Below are 10,552 nucleotides of genomic sequence, written 5' to 3' on the forward strand. Positions count from 1 at the left end.
ATATTAATATCATCATAAACACCTTAATCAATACAATGAAAGCTCGAAAAGTGATCAATAAAAATAATACATTAAATACCTCCGAGATAAAGTTTATTTCATAACCTTCTCTTTAAAAGAATTGATTAATCAAAATCACCAACACATTGGATCATTAATCGTTGAAGCACAAAAGGAACCAAAGAAAGAAAAAATCCTTGTTGTAAAAGAAGATGAAAGGATGAAAAGAAACACAATGGCAACACCAAGAAAATAAAAAAGGAAAGAGAATAATGCAATCTTGATTGAAGAAAAAAGATCAAGATGAAATGAGTAAAATCATAAACAAATGAATATAAAATGAAGAAGAAAAGTTTAGACCATCAGAGAACATTTGAGAGAATTTTGGAGAGAATTACTAAAGTGTTTGAGTGAGAGAATGAAGAAAACGGTTAATGAAAAATATCAATGAAAACGAGAAAAAATTGGAAAATGAATCTAGCTATAAAATTGACAAAAAGGAGATGAAATACACGATTAAACTTGGAGGGAAAAATACTAAACACAAGCTCTGGTAAAACTAGTTTAATAGATTTTGATTTGTGATCCTTTTACAATTTAGTCATTAAAATGCATTTTCTCAATTTATTCAAATTGGTCACTTAATAAATATTTATTTAATTATTATTATTAGAAATCATATTTAATATCTCAAAAATCATTTATCCACTTATTATTAATATTTATAATTTTAAAAACAAAAAATATTGTTTTTATTGAAAATCCTGAAAATCACCCGACTATCGATCTGAACTACTGTCTCAGACTTTAGGATGTTGCAACAAGGCTCACATCAAAGGAAGGTGGACTAACTCTTCTAATTGATCCACACAACCAAGCCTTGGAATAGAATAACATAATAGCAGTAGACTTGTGATTACGTTTTAAATGGGATCCTAATGTTATTTTGTCGACATGTGACCGACTGTCTCTTAGCTTTCCAATGGTTATTGAATTGCATCAATCCGATATCAAGAACTCAATTGATGTTCATTATAGTGAAGACAACGCACACAGAAATCCCTATACGAGATTAAATCGTGATTTTGTAATTATTACAAATTTTCAATATTTTTGTTGAATATTTGTAATATAATTTAAGATGGGATAATGCATTATAGGATCAAATGTATTATTTTTATTAGAAATTAATATCGAGTTAACATATTATTCTTAGTTTATTATTATTTTATTACGAATTATAATTAGAACATGTTTAGATTATTATTATTTTGTTCATTAGTTATTTAGGACTATTAGAACTCCTATCCTATATAAAGGCTTCATTCAACTTTGTAAATTAAATTTCTTTGATTAATAATACAACGAGATTTCGTTCTTGCAAGTGTTGATTACCTTGTGTCTTCGAAGTATTCTTCATCATTAAGTTCATTCAACTTCTTTGTGAGGGAGATCTTCACACTCCATTTTTTTCTTCTCATTGAGAATTTATTTCCATATTCAATTTGGACCGTTGGATGAAAAATGGCAAGATTGAAAATTTTGGAAAATGACATGGACAAAGTTATAAAGGGTAAAATATTTTGTCCATATTTGACTTTGGAAGATGATAAGGGCTATGTGGCTTGATATTATGGTAAATATCAAGTTTCATTAATGGCAAAATAGACATTTCACATTAAATGAATTTTTAATTCATTTAAGCTTAAATTAAGGCCAAATTAACATGAAATGACGTAAACATTTCATGAAAACTTATCCATTTTCAGCTCCATTTCGTGCTCCTTCATACCAAGAAAAGAGAATTTTTTTTTCATTTTTGAGCAATTTCCTTTGGATTTTGGATCATACTGTGAAATAGAAAATTGTTCTATTCGAAAAACACTATCATTTGATATCATTATTGTTTGCTAATTTGGTTTTTGTTCAAAGATACCAAATTCTACAATTTATGTTCACATTAGGGTTTATGGAATTGATGAATGCTTTTGATGTTTTTGAGGTTGTAGAATCATTTCCAAGAACGATTGATGATTAAAATCACTTGTAAATGGTTATATGAACATATAAAGTTTCGGTCAAACCCTAGCTTTAAAGGAGAGATGTGTTTTGATAAAATTAAGTTAGGGCTTTGATTGTAGAGATTTTATAAGGTTGAATCGAAGTTGATTTCATGCTTGAATCGAATCAAAATCGAGTAAAATCATGAAAACCCTAATCTTAAACATACAAAGCATTAGGCCTTGACCATAGAGGATTAGAAAATTATAAGAAAATATTTAGGGTCTGTAAATGATTTAAGAAGTATTTTTCAAGCCTTAGAAAAATTTTGGGGGACCATTCTATAATTTTTGAAAAGTTGAAGGACCAAATTGGTAATTTTGAATAATTTTTGGATTGTTGTGTAAGTGTTCAATAGTTGATGTACTATTCTGGAAATTAATGGTTGAGTGTTGAAATTGAGGTTAGGATGTGAAATTGAATTATTTTGAAAAGCTTGTACAAGTTGAGGTTTAAATCAAAGATATGGAAATGTTAGGAGCTTAAGTGAAAATGTTATGTGAAGTTGGGATAAAAAGGAACTTGAGTGGTCAATTAGAAGTATTAAGGTCAACATTTATGTTGTGACATGGAAATTGTATCGAATAAGCGTTGGAATATTTGTTAGGAATTTATTTTCCAAAGTATGCCTATGTTAGTAAGATTCTAACATTTGGTTTTAATTTGCATATGTTTGGTATTGATGTTCAAAGAGACTGAGTGCTTGAAATCAAGATCAAACATTATTAAAGCTAAGGAGAAGCTTAAGGATGAAATGAGAAATTCTAAGGAAGGTTGCAAGCTAAGGAGACCAGGTGAGTGCACATTTAATTTGTACTTATGTTATCGAACAAACATTGGCTTGTGATAAGCTAGTGACGAAATTAATATGGTAAGGAGTGACTCCTAAAATGTTATGTGATTTTTGATGCATGCATGTATGTGCATTTGGTGAGCTAATAGAATTAGTGAACAAGTTGAAAATGCAAATTGTTGAAATCTGCTTAGAATTTAGTTCTGGACAGTAAGTTTATAAAAATCACCATAAATTATAAAAACAATTATTAGAGAATGATTTTTATTCCGTTTGATTCTTATATCAGTATAGTTTTGTTTAGAACAAACAGAAACTGATTTTGATAAATATACATAAAGATATGAATTTTTAACCGATGATAGGTCATAAAATGGGGCAGCAAATTCTGCTCAAGACAAATTCTGTTGGTCAACTTTAAAAATTCACCATAAATTATACAAATTATAAACTAGAAGTATTGAATTATATGGATAGATTTGTATTTGAGTCTAGTTTCTAGTGGTACAAATGGAATTATTTTAAAGGTTTATATTAATACAAAATAATATTTCTTTAAAGGTAGTGCAAACTTCCAGGATATGAAATTATGACAAATTTTGGGATTTAACCAAATTAGAAGCAAAGGATCAAGTTAAAGCTTAGTGAGGCTTATATTTTGACTTTCATATAAAGTATCAAAGTGAGTGCAATGCATGCATAATATTATACATGGATGTTTATACATCATTGGATAGGACTTGCGATAAGTCTACCTTAATTATATTGTCATGATATTTATGGCATTTATCATATAATTGATATATTCTAAATATGTCAAAGGTGAATATAGAATGCATTGGTCGTGTTTCATTACACATGATGTTATCATGAATACATATATGTTTATCATAAAAGTTATTTCGGGTATGAACTGCCCAAAGGTTAAATGATATTGATATACTTTGCCATGGATGGATCAAATAAAAATGGACTATATGCCCAAGTATGTTATTGAGGGTCAGTGGTATTAATGGCATGCAATTTGGTCTAGTAGCTACATTTTAGGTAGCACTAGAGTGTCTAGCGAAGGCACATAATGCAGGCCTCAGAGTGTCTTGCGAAGACACACGGTACAAAACACTACGGTGTATAAGGTGGGCACGACCCAACCTCAGCACTACGATGCATTATTTGACTCCTATACTGGGGTCCTCATAAAGTTATACTTTGGGCTATGGTTTATTGGTTAATAAATGGTAAAAATGTAAATAAGCTTACGAGTTTGTGGAATGGATGGCAAATATATAGTAAGAAACTTGATATTCGGTTATATCATATTAATATATGGAAACATGGTTGGAATACAAGTAAAGTGATCATATTGCATTGAATATGGTTATTCATTTAAATTTATGTGTTACATTGCTTTAACTATTCATATGATTGCCTTACTAAGTGTATACTTAACGTGTGATGATTTCACGTGTAGGAAAAAAGGAGAAAAATGAGTAAGGAGCTGAGCTTGGCATCAATCACCAAGGAAATATTTACAAGTAACAATGATGACATCTTTGGTAATTCAACAATGTGTGCCGACTTTCTTTTATAAAAGTGACGCATCAGAAATTTAGAATCAAAGAAGAAACTTGTTCCTCTTTCTAATGTTTCTGTCTTAAATGTAGGGGTGTAAATGAACAGTGCATTCGGTGAACTATTCATGAACCATTCGTATGATGTTCGTTTATGTTTGTTTATTAAGCTAAATAAATGAGCATGAAACACAAAATTTTATGTTTATTTAATAAATGAACGAACACGAACATAGGTGTGTTTGATTCGTTTACGTTCACGGACAAACTCATTTATGAGCTCGTTTTTATGTTCTTGAACAAGCTCATATAGAAGCTCATTTATTTTTTTATATTTTAAATATTAGTGAAGGTACATACTAAATTGAATAATGGTAAAAATGGAGTTTAAATAATAAATTCTAAGAAGTTTAAGCACCAATTATATGATTTTACCATTTTCTCTTAATTGTAACACAAAAACCCTTTTCTAACCGATTATCTCTTCTATGCTTTCTTTTCTCTTTTTTTTTTCTCAAACCCTAAACTCTCTTTTGTGCTATCAAATCTTAAGCTTCCGTTTATCTTATGTTCGATTGTGGTAATCACTACACACTAAAATAGAGTTGTGATTAGTGGCAGTAACTGCTAAAAGAATCAATTGGGGGGAAAATGGGTATTGCCTTTACTCGGGTGTTCTCCTCTCTATTCGGGAACAGAGAAGCTCGAATCCTCGTACTCGGCCTTGACAATGCTGACAAAACTACCATTCTCTGTAACATTTCCATTTTTTTCTAAAATACATATCCATTTTGAATTTGTTTTCCGTTTCATTTGGTGACAGTGGATTGCTGCTTATTGGGTAATTTGTATTATTTTAGTTATCTCACGAGAGATATTAAAAAATTAAAAGAATACGAACATAGTCTTTGTCGTTCAAACTCGGTTCATTTAGTCAAATGAGTATTTTGTATCATAGTTTCTTTTACATGTATATCAGTCCAATATATATATAGTTTGTTTTGAGTTTTGTTGATATAATCAGGGATCCGAAGGAATAGATGGGGTGATTGCCACCTTACTATATATTTTAGATAGTTTTTTATTGAAAATCTATTTCTGCTCTTAAAATTTTATAAATTTATCTCCTAACATAAAATCTTATGTCCGTCCGTAGATATAACTATGCTTTTGTGTTATGAGATGCTCATTTGAGCAAGCAATTTTGAAAGTGGAAGTTACTTTAGCAGCTAAATGCAAGTGATGATATATGTGGTTCATTGCATATGCAGGTAAACACCAAAGACACCTGCATTGCACTGTCGGAGCTTGTTGATCAAACAAAAGTGTTAATGGGAGAATTCGACACTATAACCCTTTCTTAACCTATTCATCCAGCACTCCACCCTTTGCCATCCATTCCCAAATTATAAAACCCTGTCAGTGACCAGAATTAGTTAGCAAAACTTGAAATATTTTCTAAGAATTTGATAGAATAACAATCAACTGACACACATTTCAATAAATTTACTCATAACGCTCTGAAACTCATTCACATTATCAATGGTTGAGCTTCCTTCTTTTACACATCATCATTTCTAAAGTGAAAACTTTATTTTTGTTCGAGTTTGAAGTGTATACACCTTTAAATTTAACTCAAAATTTATAGGCATTTGTCAATGAAGTTGTAATAATTTTTCTCAATAAATTATCATCCAAACAATTAATAATTCATGTCACCTTTTGACCCAATATTTTGAGAAACATAGATATGAAGATGCATAATTTTCATAAATAACAAATCTTTTATTTTATTTTGTCAAAATTAATAATTCATGTTATTTAACATAATCACCCAACATAATTTGATTTTTGAGTAACCACCAACTATTAAGTTAGGTAGGTTAGAAACCTTAAATGATAAAAAATGGTCTGCGTAAACTAAAAATTGTTTCTAAGAGTTCGGAGTCGGTTACGTGTGGGGAAGGGTAAAAACCCCCACAACACCCAAATTTTGGTACCTAAACGATTATATGTTGTTTAAATATTGGAATTACAAAATCAAAAATATATTTAAATTACGATCCTTTTATTTATTCTAATTTATTCAAAAAAATGTTAATTCGGATTACGAATGCCTTTTTGTGTGAACAATCTTCAGAAAAGCGCTTCCTTTGTAGTTAGGAGACTTTCTCATAGATTCCCCTCACGAAAATGTTATTTTGCAATTTTCGCAAAGATAAAATAAAATAAAATAAAATAAAATAAAATAAAATAAATGAAAAGCAGTGAAAAATACTCGAAATAAATAATCGTGGAACAAAGAGAAATATCAAATACATAACAACATTTATGCCAAAAATCTTCCTAAAGACACGTTCCATTGTAGTTGGGAGATGTCTTCGTAGATTCCTCGCATAATGAAATTTTCTAATTTTTATACAAACATACTGAAATTATAACGATCAATAAAACAAAATTACATATTTGGGACCAATATACACATTTACAAACATGATAAATTAAAATACAAATAAAATTAGACATGCCTAAAAAAATAAGGGACTAAATAGTAATAATAGAAATTTACAGGACTAAAACAACAAAAATAGAAACTTAAATGACTAAATATAAAAACATAAAGTTAAATTACTAAAATAGAAAAATAGAATCTTAAAGGGTTGAAAGTAAAAATAGAAAGTAAAAGGACTAAAATAGTAATTACCAACATTTAAAAGACTAAATAGTAAAAACAAAATCTAAAAGGACTAAAATAGTAATTACAAATAAACCAAAGCCCAAATCGTAAATATTAAATAATATAGGCTTCGAAAATGAAAATAACCCACAAATAATACAAAGGATTGAAATGAACTAAATAGAAACATAAAGGATCAAACATTAATTAAACCAAATGCGAAACAGTGACTAAAATAAAATATTTACAAATGTAATGGCCATATTTGAATATCAACAAAAATACACAGCACACTAACTTAGTGACTAAAATTAAACATTTATAAACATTATGGCCAAAGTTAAATATTAACAATAATAATATAACATGTAATAATATGACTAAAATACAAGTAATGAAACATTAATGCTCAAAATGAAATAATAGAATTCATTGTCTGAAATGGCATATTACAACATATGGAGGACCTATATTGCGATTAACCCTAAAATAGATGACAAATACGTGTAGATTACAACATGCAGGGACTAAAACTGACATTAGACCCTAATGTGAAAACACGCAGAATCCCTTTGTTTAAACGACGTCGTTTCACCAATGATATATAAGCCTAACCATAGGCTTATTTTTTCCAACCTTTTCTCATTTCTCACCATTTCAAAATTAGAGGGGGAGAGAGAGTTTTAAACTCTCTCGACTCCCTCATTGGGGAAAAGTAAACCTCCACCGCCGGTGATGCCTCACGGCGGCCTTAGATCTAAGACTTTATACCTTTCGTAACCTATGGAAGTAGGCGACCTTTGGTCTTCCTGGTGCTTCTCCTATGATGATTTCAGATAACAATATATGAATGAATGGTAAACTCTTACCTTTCTCTCTTTGGGTTTGAGATTTTTATTCAATTTCTTTCTGTTCTTCTTTTTTTTCCTTCGGGTTCTCAACTCTCTGCCTTCCCCCCGATCTCGAATCTTCTCCCTTCCAAATCTCTCCCCCTTTTCTTCTTTATCTTCTCTCCGTGTCCTTGGTGACTGATGAATGCTTGAATGATATCTCGGGTTAGGCATCTTTTCCCCTAGATTTCCTCGAGATAACAATGCTAACAAGTGGATGATATATTTTTAATTTTTTTTATTGTTTGATTGACTTTATTGACAGACGATTGAAAAGGCATTGTCAGATTGTCGGGGAAACCCGATGGTGACAACAGAGGGCTTCAGTTTAGGCGCGGCGGGTAGCAGCTCTCTAGGGTTTCAAAAACCTTATGTATTGATATTAGGCCGGGTCAGATCCGGGTTGGGCCTTTGGGCTGCTTTGGATGATGAACGAACTCGGATTTAATTGCTGGGTTGATGTAATCGGGTCAGAGCTCCGGGTTGGGTCGGATCGGGGCCTGGATCAGCAACTTGTGACTGGGTTGGGTAATCTGGGCTCTGGGTGAGTGTTGGGCCTCAGGATGTATTGGTCTTTGGGTTGATTGTTGGGCCTGTAAAAAGTGTAATTATATAATTGTTAAAATAATAAGAATAATAATAGATTAATAATATTTTTTGTAAATTTGGACAAAAACGGGTGTCTACAATCGGTGTCCGTATGTTCATTATTTCTGGCATTAACACTCGTCGGAGTCGAAGGGACAATCGGGGTCAACTACGGCACTCTCGCAAACAACCTTCCCCCACCGCCTAGAGTAGCAAAATTCCTTAAGGAGTCCAAGGTTATAAACCACGTCAGGCTCTTCGACGTTAATCCTGAATTTCTACGAGCCTTTGCCCACACTGGTATCGCCGTCACGGTAACCGTTCCAAATTCCGGGTCTAACCCGATTGAATTTTGCTCAACAATGGGTGGAAGACTATATCCGACCTCACACACCAGCTACCAATATAGTCCGTGTGTTTGTAGGCAACGTAGTGATATCGACAGCAGACAGGTTGTTAATTGTAAGTCTTGTTCCAGCCATGCAAAGCCTCCAAACAGCCCTGGTTGCAGCTTCGTTAGATGGTCGAATCCGGGTCTCGACGTCTCACTCTTTAGGCATTCTCTCGAATTCGACCCCACTGTCCACCGGAAAATTTCGACAAGGCTACGAGCCTACGACACGCATGTTCTCAAGTCATTGCTTAGCTTCCTTAGAGATGCCAAGTCACCCTTTATGGTGAATCCCTATCCATTTTTTGACTGCTCACCGGATACCCTTGATTATGCACTGTTTCGGCCCAATGCCGGAGTGTTTGATGAAAACACAGAGCTGCTTTACACAAATATGTTGGATGCGCAACTAGACGCGGTCTATTCGGCCATGAAACTCCTCGGATTTGATGATCTTGAGATTGTCATAGCTGAAACTGGTTGGCCATCCATGGGGGATCCAGTCCAAGTTGGTGTTGATGCAGAGAGTGCAGCTGAATACAATAGCAATTTTATGCGGCACGTTACATCCGGTGTCGGCACACCCCTTATGCTGATCCGAACTTTCGAGACCTACATATTTGTGCTTTTCGATGAAGATCTTAAGCCAGGGTCAACATGTGAGAGGCATTTCGGGCTCTTCCGACCGGATTTGACACCGGTTATGATATCGGGATCCTAAGGCCAACAGTAGCTGCTGCAGCTGCCAATATTCAACATGCTACATGTCTGTTAGTAATTGCAGTCAGCCTTCTAATAATAAATAACAATGGTGTTTTTTTTCCTTTGAATTGCTAGATTACAATTGTCTATGATAATGATTCATGAATTATACTGATTCTTTTGTTTGGCATTAGCAGGCTAGTGAGACTAGAGATGATGCATTCGTAACAACCGCAACCCCGGTGCCTACGACTGCCCGGTCGCATCAGATGCCTATTTATGACCGAAAACTACGACTGTGTCTTCCCAAGATGAGCTCGGACGAAAAATGGTTTGCGATGGAATATCGAGCACTTGTGCAGCTCGCTTTCTCCCATCCATGAATGCAAGCTATACGTCCAGCCCAAGAAATGATTTCGAGCAAACCGAAGCCATCACAAATGTCCTTCCCAGTACATGAGATAAAAATACCTTTCGTTAGTTCCCTGTTCTAATCAATTCTCCCCTATGCCTCTCTGATATATAGGTAGATATTTCTTTTTGCAGGACATGGGAAGTTCCATTAATACTAAGTCGCTTCATTTGTTTGCAACAAGCAACAAGCAACAAGCAACAAGCAACCAGGACCTGCAACAAGAAAGTAATTCGATTTCGGTTTGGGTTTTGAGTCAGGTTGGATTTTGTTTTTTACTTCCCCACAGACCCACAGACAAAGGAAAGTGCAAGAACTCGGACGGAATTTGAGATGTAATGCGATTTTACATTCAAAGATGTAAAAACAAATTTTCTTGGCAATGTGTATGTAATGAAATTGCTTCATGCATGAATCTGTTTTTCAGTCGAATCATTTCTTTTTTCCGGCACATAGAATTTCTTCTT

At 33.0% G+C, this 10,552-nt stretch overlaps 1 pseudogene; it reads left to right on the forward strand.

Moving 5' to 3' along the window:
* The first annotated feature begins 8,681 nt into the window (after nucleotides 1-8,681).
* Nucleotides 8,682-10,056, forward strand: LOC120172167 (annotated as a pseudogene).
* The last annotated feature ends 496 nt before the right edge of the window (nucleotides 10,057-10,552 follow it).

Source organism: Hibiscus syriacus, unplaced genomic scaffold, assembly GCF_006381635.1.
Source record: "Hibiscus syriacus cultivar Baekdansim isolate YM2019G1 unplaced genomic scaffold, ASM638163v2 tig00111843_pilon, whole genome shotgun sequence".
Classification (NCBI taxonomy): Eukaryota; Viridiplantae; Streptophyta; class Magnoliopsida; order Malvales; family Malvaceae; genus Hibiscus; species Hibiscus syriacus.